The sequence below is a fragment of the Ranitomeya imitator genome, chromosome 1, assembly GCF_032444005.1.
Source record: "Ranitomeya imitator isolate aRanImi1 chromosome 1, aRanImi1.pri, whole genome shotgun sequence".
Classification (NCBI taxonomy): domain Eukaryota; kingdom Metazoa; phylum Chordata; class Amphibia; order Anura; family Dendrobatidae; genus Ranitomeya; species Ranitomeya imitator.
The window spans coordinates 954,985,835-955,000,925 of NC_091282.1; positions in this window are offsets into that span (position 1 = coordinate 954,985,835).

Genomic DNA, 15,091 nt, shown 5'->3' on the forward strand with positions numbered 1-15,091 from the left:
GCGGTCCCACTGCTGGTCAGGTCAGATGGGCGTCTCCGGTCTGCTGCGGCACCTCCGATCTTCATTACAAGACATCCTCTTCTGATCTTCAGCCACGGCTCCGGCTCCGGCGTACTGCAGTGCACAGGCGCCGGAAAAGTCAGAGGCCCGGCGCCTGCGCACTGCAGTACTTTGTCTGCCCTCAACAGAGCAGAGCAAAGTACGCCTGCGCCGGAGCCATGGCTGAAGATCAGAAGAGGACGTCTTGTAATGAAGATGGGAGGCGCCGCAGCGGACCGGAGACGCCCATCTGACCTGACCAGCAGCGGGACCGCCCCTGGGTGAGTATAATATAACGTCTTTTTCTCCTCTTTCAGGTAACATCGGGGGCTTATCTACAGCATTACAGGATGCTGCAGATAAGCCCCTGATGTCGGTGGGCTTACCTCACCCGCGATTTTAGGGGTGACAGGTTCCCTTTAATTGAAACGCATGCGTTCAAAAACGCATGCAAACGCATGTACACAAAAATGCATGCGTTTCCATAGACATCAATGTATTTTTTGACGCAAAAAACGCAAGCGAACGCATGCTTTTTTATTCGTAAAAAAAGCCTCTGAAAATTACTACATGTTGCATTTCTGCGACAGAACGCATGCAGCAAAAAAACGCATGCATTGCAAAACGCGGCCAAACGCGTAAAAAAAAGCATGCGTTTTTAATGTTAAACATAGGAAAAAACGCATGCTTTTTTTGCGGTCCAAACGCTGCAGATCAAAACGCAAGTGTGAAACCAGCCTTAGTCCCAAACACGTCTGCTCGCCGCTGCCCAGCACTGGCTACAATGGCAGAAGCTGGAAAGGCAGCAATAACCAGTCATCCAGTATCAGCCTGAGCTAGACGCTGGGACCGACATCTCCGCTGAGCAGACTTCACTGCAGCCGGAGAAGAATGGGAGACCGCAGCACAGATGGTTCGAGATTCCCCCTTTGCAGATGCGGGATCTCGACATCTAACACCTAGCTGGCCATGTGGTGTGTGACACATAAGCAGACACATCTTGTTTCATTTATGAAGGAGGGACTCTTAAAGTCACAGAGCCTATTTTTACTGGTGCATCAGGCGGCATTAATATTCTTAAAGTGCCATTATTAAACAGTGGGTCTCCTACAACGCACCACAATACCCCTTTCATAAGATCTCCAGGAGGGCCTCCTGAAAAAATGTTACATTGAATGCAAGGTCTGCCCTGCTACCAATTCATATGCACCCCAATAAGCCTTTGAACCCACATACTGGATGGACCCATGCAAATCCACTTCACAATATTCATTTTGCACGCCCATAATCCTTTGTTTCGTCACGCTGCTGCCGCCGCCGCTTACCGCGTCCTCTCATACTTACCCGTCTTCGGCGTCCCAGTGCGTCACCTCTTCTGCAGCATCTTCCCTTCGGCATCTGCTCCCGCCTCCTGCTGCTTGTCGAGTGCACGCGCACACCAGGTTCAGCTCTGCGCGCGCACTTCTGACCTTTCTCCTGCACCTTCCTGTACTGTCCTCTCTACTATCCTGGAGGACTTTCACCTGGAGGTAATGTGCAGCGCCCTCTCAAATACCGGCCTCTTCCTCTTCCCTGTGACTATGGTCATTTGTGTTTCAAGTGTTCTAGTCTGCCTGCGTCTCTGTACATTTCCTTGCCCTTTGACATTAGGTCTTCTTCTCTTTTCTCCACAGTACCCTGCCAGTTCCTGTGTCTCTGCCGCAATCCCGCGAGTGTCTATTGCTCCTCTGTAACCCGCCAGTCTCTGTGTCCCTGCTGCTATCTGGCCAGTCTCTGCGTCTCTGCAGCACCTCGCCAGTTCCCGTGTCTCTGCTCCAATTCTTCCAGTCTCTGTGTCTCTGCAGCACCTCGCCAGTTCCCGTGTCTCTGCTCCAATTCTTCCAGTCTCTGTGTCTCTGCAGCACCTCGCCAGTTCCCGTGTCTCTGCTCCAATTCTTTCAGTCTCTGTGTCTCTGCAGCACCTCGCCAGTTCCCGTGTCTCTGCTGGTTCCTGTTTCTCCATCGTATTCCTTTTCCGTCTTGGTCCACCAGCTTCCGTGGTGATAGTCCCTCATGGGCCTGCCCCTAACTCTCCCTGTATAGGGGTCGGTCCATCTGGTTTGTTCGTCCATCGGGGGTTCGTTGCCTACGGTCTAGAGGGTCCACTTTTGCTTTCCACATTCTTCACCACAGTACCATGGGCCATGGACCCCGCTGGTGTCTCCGCTACTCAGAAAGAGTTACTTTTTCTGTGGGAAAATCAGACAAGGATCATGTCTTTTTTTAAAGAATATGGAATCTCGTCTGGTGTCTTTGCAATCCTCTGATCCTGGCAATGCCTCTGAGCTGGCTGCTCTTCAGTGGGAGCTTGGCCAACAACGCGACACTCAGTCTCACATTTTGAATTTTTTGGCCTCTTCGGATACTCGGCTTCAGTCCCTCCAGGGAGTCGCCTCCATTCCTTCTCAGGCATCTGCTCCACAGCCCTCGCCCCACCTAGCCAGGGCTCCTAGGTATAGTGGGAATCCAAAATTGTGCAGCGACTTTCTAAATCAGTGCCAGTTACATTTTGAATTATCACCGCTTCTTTATCCCACCGATCGAGCTAAGGTAGCCTTTGTGGTTTCTCATTTGGAAGGAGAGGCTTTTCCATGGGTTAATCATCTCTGGGAGAGAGACGATCCTTTGGTAACCCAACTCATTCCTTTCTTAGATACCTTTCGTAAGGTGTTTGATGAACCTGGTCGTTTGGTCTCTACCACTGAGTCCCTCTTTAACCTTCACCAGGGTACCCTTTCCGTAGCTCAGTACGCCATCCGTTTCCGGATATTGTCCTCAGATTTAGGTTGGAACAATGAGGCTTTGGTTGGTGCATTTTGGTGAGGTTTATCTTCTCGGAATAAAGATGAGCTGGCAGGAAGGGACATTCCCACCTCTTTAGATAATCTTATCTCCCTGGCGATACGCATAGATTTGTGCTTCCAGGAGCGTTCTCGTGAGGTTGTCAGAGAGAGGAGACCTCTTCGACTGGCTTCTGCTACACAACCTGCTTCCTCTTCTCAAGCTACGTTGGTTGCCTCTGCATCCTCCCCAGAACCCATGCAGGTATATCATCTCAAGTCTGCAGAGCAACGTCGCAATCTTGTCCGAAGAGGTGTCTGCTCTCCGTTAAGCCTGCAAGTTCCTCTCGGTCGGTCTGCTCTGATATCTGAAAACATTCCGTTTGCATATTGCTCCTTTTCGGATGTTTTTGACAAGAAGGAGGTGGAGGTTCTTCCACCACATCGTCCTTATGACTGCCCCATAGATCTAGTTCCAGGTAGGGTTAAGCGAAACGGATTGGACAAATTCAAAAATCACCGACTTTTGGCAAAAGTCGGGTTTCGTGAAGTGTGGGATCGGCCGTGAGGTCGGCGATCAGCGTGCCAAAGTCGCATTTCGTATGATGTTTTCAGCGCCATTTTTCCGCCAATGAAGGAGGATGCAGAGTGTGGACAGCGTGATGACATAGGTCTCGGTCCCCACCATCTAAGAGAAGGGCATTACAGTGATTGGCTTGCTTTCTGCGGCGTCACAGGGGCTATAAAGGGGCGTGCACGCCGACCGCCATCTTACTTCTGCCGATCGTAGCATAGGGAGAGGTTGCTGCAGCTGCATCAGAAGAAGGGATATAGTTAGGGGGAAGATTAAGTCCCGAAACTGCTTTTGATGTAGCGATTTCCACTGTCCAAAACCACCTTTTCTTTGCAGGGACAATGGAGTATATATTTTTGTGCATCAGCTCTGTAGCTTATTAGGCTGCCTTTGTACGTCGCTGTGCAAACCAACTGCTTTTTTAAAAGCAAAAATCCTGTTGCTTCTTTCTGCACAGTTATCTTGTTCATTTGTCCACACTTTTGTGTGCAGCAGTCCTTTTTATTGCTGCCATACTTGTCCTGAGATCATTGTAGGGAGATTGAAATTGTACTACAGCCCTTGTATTTTTTTATATATCTTCCAGCCACGTTCTGCCACTTACATTGTGTAGTGTAATACACTGGGCCTGAGTTTTGGTGCAGTTTTCCCCCCAAAAAAGTGAGATTTAAATTGGCACTAAGTGGATCTACGTCAGTTCTGTCAGTTTGTCGTATATCTGCCAGCCACGTTCTGCCACTTACATTGTGTAGTGTAATACACTGGGCCTGAGTTTTGGTGCAGTTTTCCCCCCCAAAAAAGTGAGATTTAAATTGGCACTAAGTGGATCTACGTCAGTTCTGTCAGTTTGTTGTATACCTTCCAGCCACGTTCTGCCACTTACATTGTGTAGTGTAATACACTGGACCTGAGTTTTGTTGCAGTCTCCCCCCCCAAAAAAGGGAGATTTAAATTGGCACTAAGTGGATCTACGTCAGTCCTGTTGGTTTGTCGTAGATCTTTCAGTCACGTTCTGCCACTTACCTTGTGTAGTGTAATACACTGGGCCTGAGTTTTGGTGCAGTCTCCCCCCAAAAAAAGGGAGATTTAAATTGGCACTAAGTGGATCTACGTCAGTTCTGTTAGTTTGTCGTATATCTTCCAGCCACGTTCTGCCACTTACATTGTGTAGTGTAATACACTGGACCTGAGTTTTCGTGTAGTCTCCCCCCGAAAAAGGGAGATTAAAATTCTCAACAAGTTTATATACACCTTCTACCTTGTTTTACAGTACCATATAACGGTTGTTATTTTGGTTAGATTTTTCCAAAACTGAGGAAGTCTGGTGGAAGAGGCCGTGGGCGGTCATTGTCAGCTGGTACTGGTGGTGGTGGTGGTGGAGCATCTGGTGGTAGTGGGAAAAGCAAAATAGCACCAAAGGCTTGAGGTGTTGAGCCAGCATCGTCGTCTAGGTACACAAGGCCTCGAAGGCTCCCTTATCTGGGAGTAGGAAAACAGCTTTTTAAGCCAGAGAAGCAGGAAAAAGGTTTGGTTTTACTTGCTGACTTAGCCTCTTGCTCTTTCGCCTCATCTTCAGAAAGTTCGAAATATAAAAACAGCAAGTCGTCAGTGGATGCTCCCGGTCAGGAACAAGTCGCTTCCTTGTGTCCTTCACTGAAACCAAAAGTGAAGGATGCAGCAGGCGACACAACAGTTTACTCCATTGAGCTCTTTACACATACCGTGCCTGGGTTAGAGAGGGAAATTGTTAACAGCCCATTACAAGATGAATCAGACATGGAGTGCACAGATGCACAGCCACAGCTAGATTATTATGCTGTTCCATTGACTCAGATCACTACATTGCCCTCGCAGTGTACTGAGCCAGAATTTGACCCTGATGAGACTATGGTGCTCCGTCCCGAAAGCTATAGCACCTTACACGGTGACACAGAGGAAGGTGCACATGACATTGAAAAGGAGGTGATAGATTACGGAGTTGTTGACCCAGATTGGCAGCCATTGGGGGAAGAGGGTGCTGCTGCCAGTAGCTCAGAAGCGGAGGAGGATGATCCGCAGCTGCCATCTACATCACAACAGCTTTCATCTGGCAGGCCCGTATCTGGCCAAAAACGTTTGTCAAAACCAAAAACAGTTTTTGGATAGCGTGGCCATCCGGTGAAAGTAGCACAGCATGCAATGCCTGAAAAGGTATTCCATAGTAGGAAGAGTGCAGTGTGGGAATATTTTAACCAAGATCCGAATGATCAGTGCAAAGTTATCTGAAAGAAATGCTCAAAGACCTTTAGCAGAGGGAAGAATCTCCAAAATTTAAATACAACGTGTATGCTTAGACATTTAACCAGCATGCACTTGCAAGCCTGGACTAACTACCAAATGTCCCGTACCGTTGGTACACATGCTCAGAATAAAGGTAGTCAGCAACGCTACATTGCTTCCCTCACTGTAAGCCCACCGGTTAGGACACCACCAGCAGCAAATGTGGAGGTATCATCGCAAGGCCAAAGCAGTCAGGGAATCACAAGGTTCTTGGTAGGAAACACTGTATGTAGGCCAACATCAAGAATATCATCACCAACCCTCTCTCAATCTGCAATGTCCACCACCACGACCACTAGTTCCACCATATGCAGCTCTCCAGTCCAGCTCACCCTACAAGAGTCTCTCATTAGAAAAAGAAAGTACTCATCCTGACATCCGTGTACACAGGGTTTGAACGCCCACATTGCTAGACTAATCTCATTAGAGATGATGCCCTACTGGTTAGTTGAAAGCGAAGCTTTCAAAGCCCTGATGGCCTATGCAGTGCCATGCTATGACCTATCCAGTCGACACTTCTTTGCGAGAAAAGCCATCCCAGCCCTCCACCAGCATGTCAAAGACCGCATTGTCCATGCACTGAGGCAATCAGTCAGTAGAAAGGTGCACCTCACAACAGATGCATGGACCAGTAGGCATGTGTTGTGAATTCTGTTATCGGGCTCCCTCCTGTGGTCATGAATGGTACTTCGGCTGGTTCTGTCCATGGACTTCCTCTGGTGGGTGCTTCTGAGTTTCACAGGTGACGAGGTTAATTCGTTAGCTGCTGCTCTATTTAACTCCACTTAGATCTTTGCTCCATGCCACCTGTCAATGTTCCAGTATTGGTCTGTTCACTCCTGGATCGTTCTTGTGACCTGTCTTCCCATCAGAAGCTAAGTTCCAGCTTGTATTTCTTTGGTTTGCTATTTTTCTGTCCAGCTTGCTATTTATTTGTTGTCTTGCTTGCTGGAAGCTCTGGGACGCAGAGGGAGCGCCTCCGCACCGTGAGTCGGTGCGGAGGGTCTTTTTGTGCCCTCTGCGTGGTCTTTTTGTAGGTTTTTGTGCTGACCGCAAAGTAACCTTTCCTATCCTCGGTCTGTTCAGTAAGTCGGGCCTCACTTTGCTAAATCTATTTCATCTCTGTGTTTGTATTTTCATCTTTACTCACAGTCATTATATGTGGGGGGCTGCCTTTTCCTTTGGGGAATTTCTCTGAGGCAAGGTAGGCTTTATTTTTCTATCTTCAGGGCTAGCTAGTTTCTTAGGCTGTGCCAAGTTGCATAGGGAGCGTTAGGCGCAATCCACGGCTATTTCTAGTGTGTTTGATAGGTTTAGGGATTGCGGTCAGCAGATTTCCCACGTCCCAGAGCTCGTCCTTATTATCAGTAACTATCAGGTCATTCCGTGTGCTCTTAACCACAAGGTCCATTGTTGTCCTGACCACCAGGTCATAACAGGCATGGCCAGGGACGTTACGTGTCCATCACGGCGCACTGGGTTAATGTGATGGATGCGGGGTCCACAGGGGACAGCCATAGTTGGACAGTTCTGCCTAGCCCACTGTCTAGGAAACAGTTGGCTGTAGGCATTCGCCACCCCTCCTCCTCCAGAAGTGAAAGCTCGTCCACAGAGCGTAGTCGCACGACTTCTGCATCCACAGCTGCCAGTGTTGCACACGAGGTGTCCCATTATCGAACAGCTAGTGGTAAGCGTCAGCAGGCTGTGCTACAAATGAAGTGTTTGGGCGACAACAGACACACCGCGGAAGTACTGGCCAAGTACTTGCAGCAAGAAACTTAGTCATGGCTGGGCAGTGTACATCTTGAGGCAGGCAGGGTAGTCAGTGATAACGGGGAAGGAATTTTATGGCTGCCATAGCCCTTTCAGAACTGAAACACATACCTTGCCTGGCTCACATCTTGAACCTGGTGGTGCAGTGCTTCCTGAAAAATTATCCGGAGTTACCAGCCCTGCTCCTGATGGTGCGAAGACTTTGCTCGCACATCCGCCGGTCGCCCGTACACTCCAGCCATATGCTGAACCATCGCTGAATCTTCCCCAGCACCGCCTAATAATCGACGTTGCAACAAGGTGGAACTCCACACTGCACATGCTTCAGAGGCTGTGCGAACAGAGGCGTGCTGTAATTTATTTGTGGGAGGATACACATACACAGGCAGGCAGTTGGATGGCAGACATGGAGTTGTCTGGTGTGCAGTGGTCGAAGCTACAAGACCTCTGTCAAGTCCTTCAGTGTTTTGAGGAATGCACATGGCTGGTAAGTGCAGACGATGCCATCATAAGCATGAGCATCCCACTAATGCGTCTGCTGATGCAAAGTTCAACGCACATTAAGGAGCAGGCGTCTGCAGCCGAGGAGGAGGGAAGCCTTGATGACAGTCAGCCATTGTCTGCTCAGGGAACTCTCTTGGATGAGGTGGTGGATGAAGAGAAGGAGGAGGATGATGGGGATGAATGTTTATGGGAGGAGGATGCTTCTCAGGGGGAAATATAAACTGGTGGCATTGCAAGGTCAGATACAGGGTTTTTGCGGGCCACAAGTGATGTTGATTTGCAAGAAAGTGCTCCTCAACCCAGCACAAGCAGTGAATTGACACCTGGAACATTGGCCCACATGGCTGAGTATGCCTTGTGTATCCTAAAAAGGGACCCCCGCATTTTCAAAATGATAAAACTCGAATAGAGAACACACACCACCAAGAATCAAATAAATAAAAGATGTATAAAACTTTATTATAAACAATTCCATAAGATTACAGGGGATGTGACAGAGGTAAGCCAGAAGTGAATGAGAATACACAAAGGCATCAGGCAACAACAGGTGTATGTGAACTTAAGGGTTAAATAGATTGCTTCATAGAAAGTGTGTACCCAATATTGGTAATGATACACAATCAGAAGTAAAAAGTGCACACACCAGAGCAAATAGACTCCAGAAGGGCTGTGTACCACATTTAGAGAACAGTGAGAAAATATCTAAGTCATAATCATACAGCCATGGTATTTACCTGAAGGTGCCTGAAGCCCTGCAAAACCCACTCTCCCCAACGCGCATTTCGGCACTCAAGCCTTCTTCCGGGGAAGTGGCTTCCAGAATGGAAAGCTACCTTAAAAATTATCAAAATGATAACCGATGACGATTACTGGTTGGCCTGCCTCCTGGATCCACGATATAGAGGAAAATTACAAAATATCATGCCACATGAGAACCTTGAGCAAATATTGGCTACCAAACAAGCAATTCTTGTAGACCTTTTGGTTCAGGCATTCCCAGCACACAGCGGTGGTGATGGTTCTCACACGAGCTGTAGGGGGCAACATGGCAGAGGTGTTAGAGGTGCACAAATCCAAAGTGGCGTTGGACAGAGGGGTTTTATGACCAGGTTGTGGAGTGATTTCGCAATGACCGCAGACATGACAGGTACTGCTGCATCGATTCAAAGTGACAGGAGACAGCATTTGTCCAGTATGGTTACAAACTATTTTTCCTCCCTTATCGATGTTCTCCCTCAGAGGTCATTCCCCTTTGATTACTGGGCATCTAAAATAGACACCTGGCCTGAATTGGCAGAATATGCATTACAGGAACTCGCTTGCCCAGCTGCTAGTGTGCTATCAGAAAGAGTCTTCAGTGCTGCTGGTTCAATACTGACCAAAAAAAGGACACGTCTGGGTACCAGAAATGTTGATGATCTAACCTTCAATAAAATGAACCAATCATGGATTTCAAATTATTTTGCTCCACCTTCCCCTGCTGACATGTAGCTTGCCTGAAAAATGTCTTGCTTTTGGCCTCCTCTTACTGACTGCTCCAATTCCTCCATTTGCAGCTGCTGAATGTCCACCATAGGCCATTTTTATACCTCCCTAAATGGGCTGACTCTCCCCACAGGGCCGTGGTCACCACTTGGCGCAAGCACCCGTACGAGTGCCGTTTGCCTGGACAGGTGGGTCTGACCACTCTTGGGCGACGGCACTGGCACAGGGTCCCTCATAGTACAATGAAGTGTCTCTGATGGTGATGGTGCACAACTAACGTCAGACACACCGTTGTAATATGAGGGGCCTTGTGCCAGTACCACCGCCCAGAGGACTGTTCCCCCCAGCTCAAACAGTGCTCTACCACTTGCAAAACTTACCTCTCCCTGCTCCACCACTGTGTAGTCTGTGCTGTTAAATCCTTCAATGGCACTGCCAATACAAATTTGTTGAAATGATAGATGATAGTAAAAATATACAGGGGCCCTGGCCTCCATTTAGACCAGTTAATACTTTGCACCAACTACCACTGTCTGCTACTCAGAGGAGCCCACCCCTGTACCTAGCTAAGCCACCTGTTTATTTATGAACAATTTTTTGGCAGACATTTAGCTCACTTTATTATTTTGGCCTAGTAACTGTGTCAGCCTCTCATTACAGTTGTCCTCCGCTGAACAAAGCTATGCTGCCTGTGCACTCCTGTTACCAATTTTGAACTGCATTTAGCCTACTTTTTTATTTTAGGCCTACTAAGTCTGTCTGAGTCACTCATTACAGTTGTCATCCTCCACTTAACAAAGCAATGCCACCTGTGTACTCATGTTACCAATTTTGAACTGCATTTAGCCTACTTACTTATTTGGGCCTAGCAACTGTGTCAGTCACTCCTTACAATTGTCCTCCACTGAACAAAGCAATGCCGCCTGTGTACTCCTGTTACCAATTTTGAACTGTATTTAGCCTACTTTTTTATTTCAGGCCTACTAAGTCTGTCTGCGCCACTCAATACAGTTGTCCTCCTCCACTGAACAAAGCAATGCCGCCTGTGTACTCCTGTTACCAATTTTGAACTGTATTTAGCCTACTTTTTTATTTCAGGCCTAAAAAGTCTGTCTGCGCCACTCATTACAGTTGTCCGCCTCCACTGAACAAAGCAATGCCGCCTGTGTACTCCTGTTACCAAGTTTGAACTGCATTTAGCCTACGTACTTATTTGGGCCTAGTAACTGTGTCAGCCACTCCTTACAGTTGTCCTCCACTGAACAAAGCAATGCCGCATGTGTACTCCTGTTACCAATTTTGAACTGCATTTAGCCTACTTTTTTATTTTAGGCCTACTAAGTCTGCCTGAGCCACTCATTACAGTTGTCCTCCTCCACTGAACAAAGCAATGCCGCCTGTGTACTCCTGTTACCAATTTTGAACTGCATTTAGCCTACTTACTTATTTGGGCTTAGTAACTGTGTCAGCCTCTCATTACAGTTGTCCTCCTCCACTGAACAAAGTTATGCCACCTGTGTACTCCTGTTACAAATTTTGAACTGCATTTAGCCTACTTTTTATTTTAGGCCTACTAAGTCTGTCTGAGCCACTTATTGCAGTTGTCCTCCACTGAACAAAGCAATGCCGCCTGTGTACTCCTGTTACCAATTTTGAACTGCATTTAGCCTACTTTTTTATTTTAGGCCTACTAAGTCTGTCTGAGCCACTTCTTGCAGTTTTCCTCCACTGAACAAAGCAATGCCGCCTGTGTACTCCTGTTACCAATTTTGAACTGCATTTAGCCTACTTTTTAATTTTAGGCCTACTAAGTATGTCTGAGCCACTCATTACAGTTGTACTCCTCCACTGAACAAAGCAATGCCGCCTGTGTACTTCTGTTACCAATTTTGAACTGCATTTAGCCTAATTTTTTATTTTAGGCCCACTAAGTCTGCCTGAGCCACTCATTACAGTTGTCCTCCTCCAGTGAACAAAGCAATGCCGCCTGTGTACTCCTGTTAACAATTTTGAACTGCATTTAGCCTACTTTTTTATTTTAGGCCTACTAAGTCTGTCTGAGCCACTTATTGCAGTTGTCCGCCACTGAACAAACCAATGCCGCCTGTGTACTCCTGTTACCAATTTTGAACTGCATTTAGCCTACTTTATGTAAGGCCTACTAAGTCTGTCTGAGCCACTCATTACAGTTGTGCTCCTCCTCTGAACAAAGCAATGCCGCCTGTGTACTCCTGTTAACAATTTTGAACTGCATTTAGCCTACTTACTTATTTGGGCCTAGTAACTGTGTCAGCCACTCCTTACAGTTGTCCTCCACTGAACAAAGCAATGCCGCCTGTGTACTCCTGTTACAAATTTTGAACTGCATTTAGCCTACTTTTTTATTTAAGGCCTACTAAGTGTGTCTGAGTCATTCATTTAAAGTTGTCCTCCTCCACTGCACAAAGCAATGTCGCCTGTGTACTCCTGTTACCAATTTTGAATTGCATTTAGCCTACTTACTTATTTGGGCCTAGTAACTGTGTTAACCACTCCTTACAGTTGTCCTCTACTGAACAAAGCAATGCCGCCTGTGTACTCCTGTTACCAATTTTGAACTGCATTTAGCCTACTTTTTTATTTTAGGCCTACTAAGTCTGTCTGAGCCACTTATTGCAGTTGTCCTCCACTGAACAAAGCAATGCCACCTGTGTACTCCTGTTACCAATTTTGAACTGCATTTAGCCTACTTTTTTATTTTAGGCCTACTAAGTCTGTCTGAGCCACTTATTGCAGTTGTCCGCCACTGAACAAAGCAATGCCGCCTGTGTACCCCTGTTACCAATTTTTAACTGCATTTAGCCTACTTTTTTATTTTAGGCCTACTAAGTATGTCTGAGCCACTCATTACCGTTGTACTCCTCCACTGAACAAAGCAATGCCGCCTGTGTACTCCTGTTAACAATTTTGAACTGCATTTAGCCTACTTACTTATTTGGGCCTAGTAACTGTGTTAGCCACTCCTTACAGTTGTCCTCCACTGAACAAAGCAATGCCGCCTGTGTACTCCTGTTACCAATTTTGAACTGCATTTAGCCTACTTTTTTATTTTAGGCCTACTAAGTCTGTCTGAGCCACTTATTGCAGTTGTCCTCCACTGAACAAAGCAATGCCGCCTGTGTACTCCTGTTACCAATTTTGAACTGCATTTAGCCTACTTTTTTATTTTAGGCCTACTAAGTCTGTCTGAGCCACTTATTGCAGTTGTCCGCCACTGAACAAAGCAATGCCGCCTGTGTACTCCTGTTACCAATTTTGAACTGCATTTAGCCTACTTTTTTATTTTAGGCCTACTAAGTCTGTCTGAGCCACTCATTACAGTTGTACTCCCCCACTGAACAAAGCAATGCCGCCTGTGTACTCCTGTTAACAATTTTGAACTGCATTTAGCCTACTTACTTATTTTGGCCTAGTAACTGTGTCAGCCACTCCTTACAGTTGTCCTCCACTGAACAAAGCAATGCCGCCTGTGTACTCCTGTTACCAATTTTGAACTGCATTTAGCCTACTTTTTTATTTTAGGCCTACTAAGTCTGTCTGAGCCACTCATTACAGTTGTACTCCCCCACTGAACAAAGCAATGCCGCCTGTGTACTCCTGTTACCAATTTTGAACTGCATTTAGCCTACTTTTTTATTTTAGGCCTACTAAGTCTGTCTGAGCCACTCATTACAGTTGTACTCCCCCACTGAACAAAGCAATGCCGCCTGTGTACTCCTGTTACCAATTTTGAACTGCATTTAGCCTACTTACTTATTTGGGCCAAGTAACTATGTCAGCCACTCATTACAGTTGTCCTCCACTGAACAAAGCTATGCCGCCTGTTATAAATTTTGAACTGCTTTTAGCCTACTTTTTTTTAATTTGGGCCTATATCTGTGTTTTCTCCTCATCCTGTCCATTGCCCAGCCACTGCTAGATGAGTCTGCTGGTACATTGACCCAGACCACTACATTCCCCTTGCACTCTACACAGCCAGAATCTGACCCTGCTGAATGTCAGGTTCCCCTTCCCGCATACTATATCACCTTATACGGGGACAAAGAGGAAGGTGCAGATGAAAGTGCAGGTTCCTTCATCAGGTGGGGGGCATATTCGATGGCACTGGCACAGGGCCCCTCATAGTGCGCAAAAGTGTCTCTGGCAGTGGGAAGCGCCGCCCGCTATCAAACACACCGCCGTAAAATGAGGGGCCCTGTGCCAGTGCCAACTAGTGGGCCCCCCCTGCTTGCTCAGGAACACAGCACTTGCAAAGTTGAAATACTTACCTCTCCCTGCTCCACTGCCGTGATATATTCCGCGTTTCCTGGGCCCACGAAAATCTTGAGCCAGCCCTACCCCCCCACAACTTTAGGCAAATGACCCCCTATTTTCAATGCCTAACTATTATTATAAAGTAAATTATGATTGACAAGCTTCAGTAATACGAGTTGATGTTTTTGGCATTAAAATGGGCACTGTAGGTGTTTTCCTGTCCTCCACTCTCTACCGACTTTCATTCCCCATAGACTTGCATTGGGTTTCGTGTTTCAGTCGGCCCCTGACTTTTCACAATAATCGGCCGGTTTCACCAGACCCGACTTTTGACAAAGTCCGGTTTCACGAAACCCGACTCGATCCTAAAAAAGTAAAAGTCGCTCAACTCTAAACATGACTGTAAAGCTTATTGAAACAGAAGTTATAAAAGTGTATCACTTTTCTTTACGCAATGATTAAAGGATTTTCAGAATGTCGAAAACCCACTTTTAGCTTTTAAAATGTTCTAAAACTAATCTTGGGCTTATCTTATGCTCCTCCGTAAACATTTCAGATTAACACTTCCCATCTTTAGCTGCTAACATAAAACTTGTTTTAAGGCACCAATTAGGCAACTATATGTTTCCCTAATAATTGTTGTCAAATATTGTTGTTTTTTGCTTGTAATAAGGCAAATTGAACATTATTTGGATTAGAACTTCTGAGAATTTGCTTTGTTTGTGTAAGGGAATTAAAATTCCCATTTACGTAAAATAAAACTGTAATTTATAACTCCCCTAAAGTACTTCCTTTAAAGTCAGTACATTTTACTGTAAGTTTGTATTAGTTGACCTCTGAAACATAAGTGTTTATTTTTCAAGAAATTCTATCCTGGTCTCCTAAAGAACATCGACATGATATTGTTTAAAGACCAAATATATACAATATAATAACACATGTCAAGGCTCTGATCCCATTTAACAATTATGTTTTTTATTTAGAAAAATTCCACTGCTTTATAATTTAGTCAAAAATAAAAATTGATTGTAGGATTGGCCACATCATATTAATTACAAAACCTGTTTATTATCAGTGCACTGTATAATTAACCTAAATATCCCTAAGTGTCCCACACTTCCTCCGAGAGAAATAGCAAGTGTCTGTTATGGGTTCAGATCAATTGAGGTCATCTTTAGTAACACTGAAGACTGACAAAAACATTAGAATTAGCTACACTAGTTTCAACGTTAATTGCATTTTTTTTTTACTTTAGACGACGCTCAGATGTATATTTTCTGCTTTT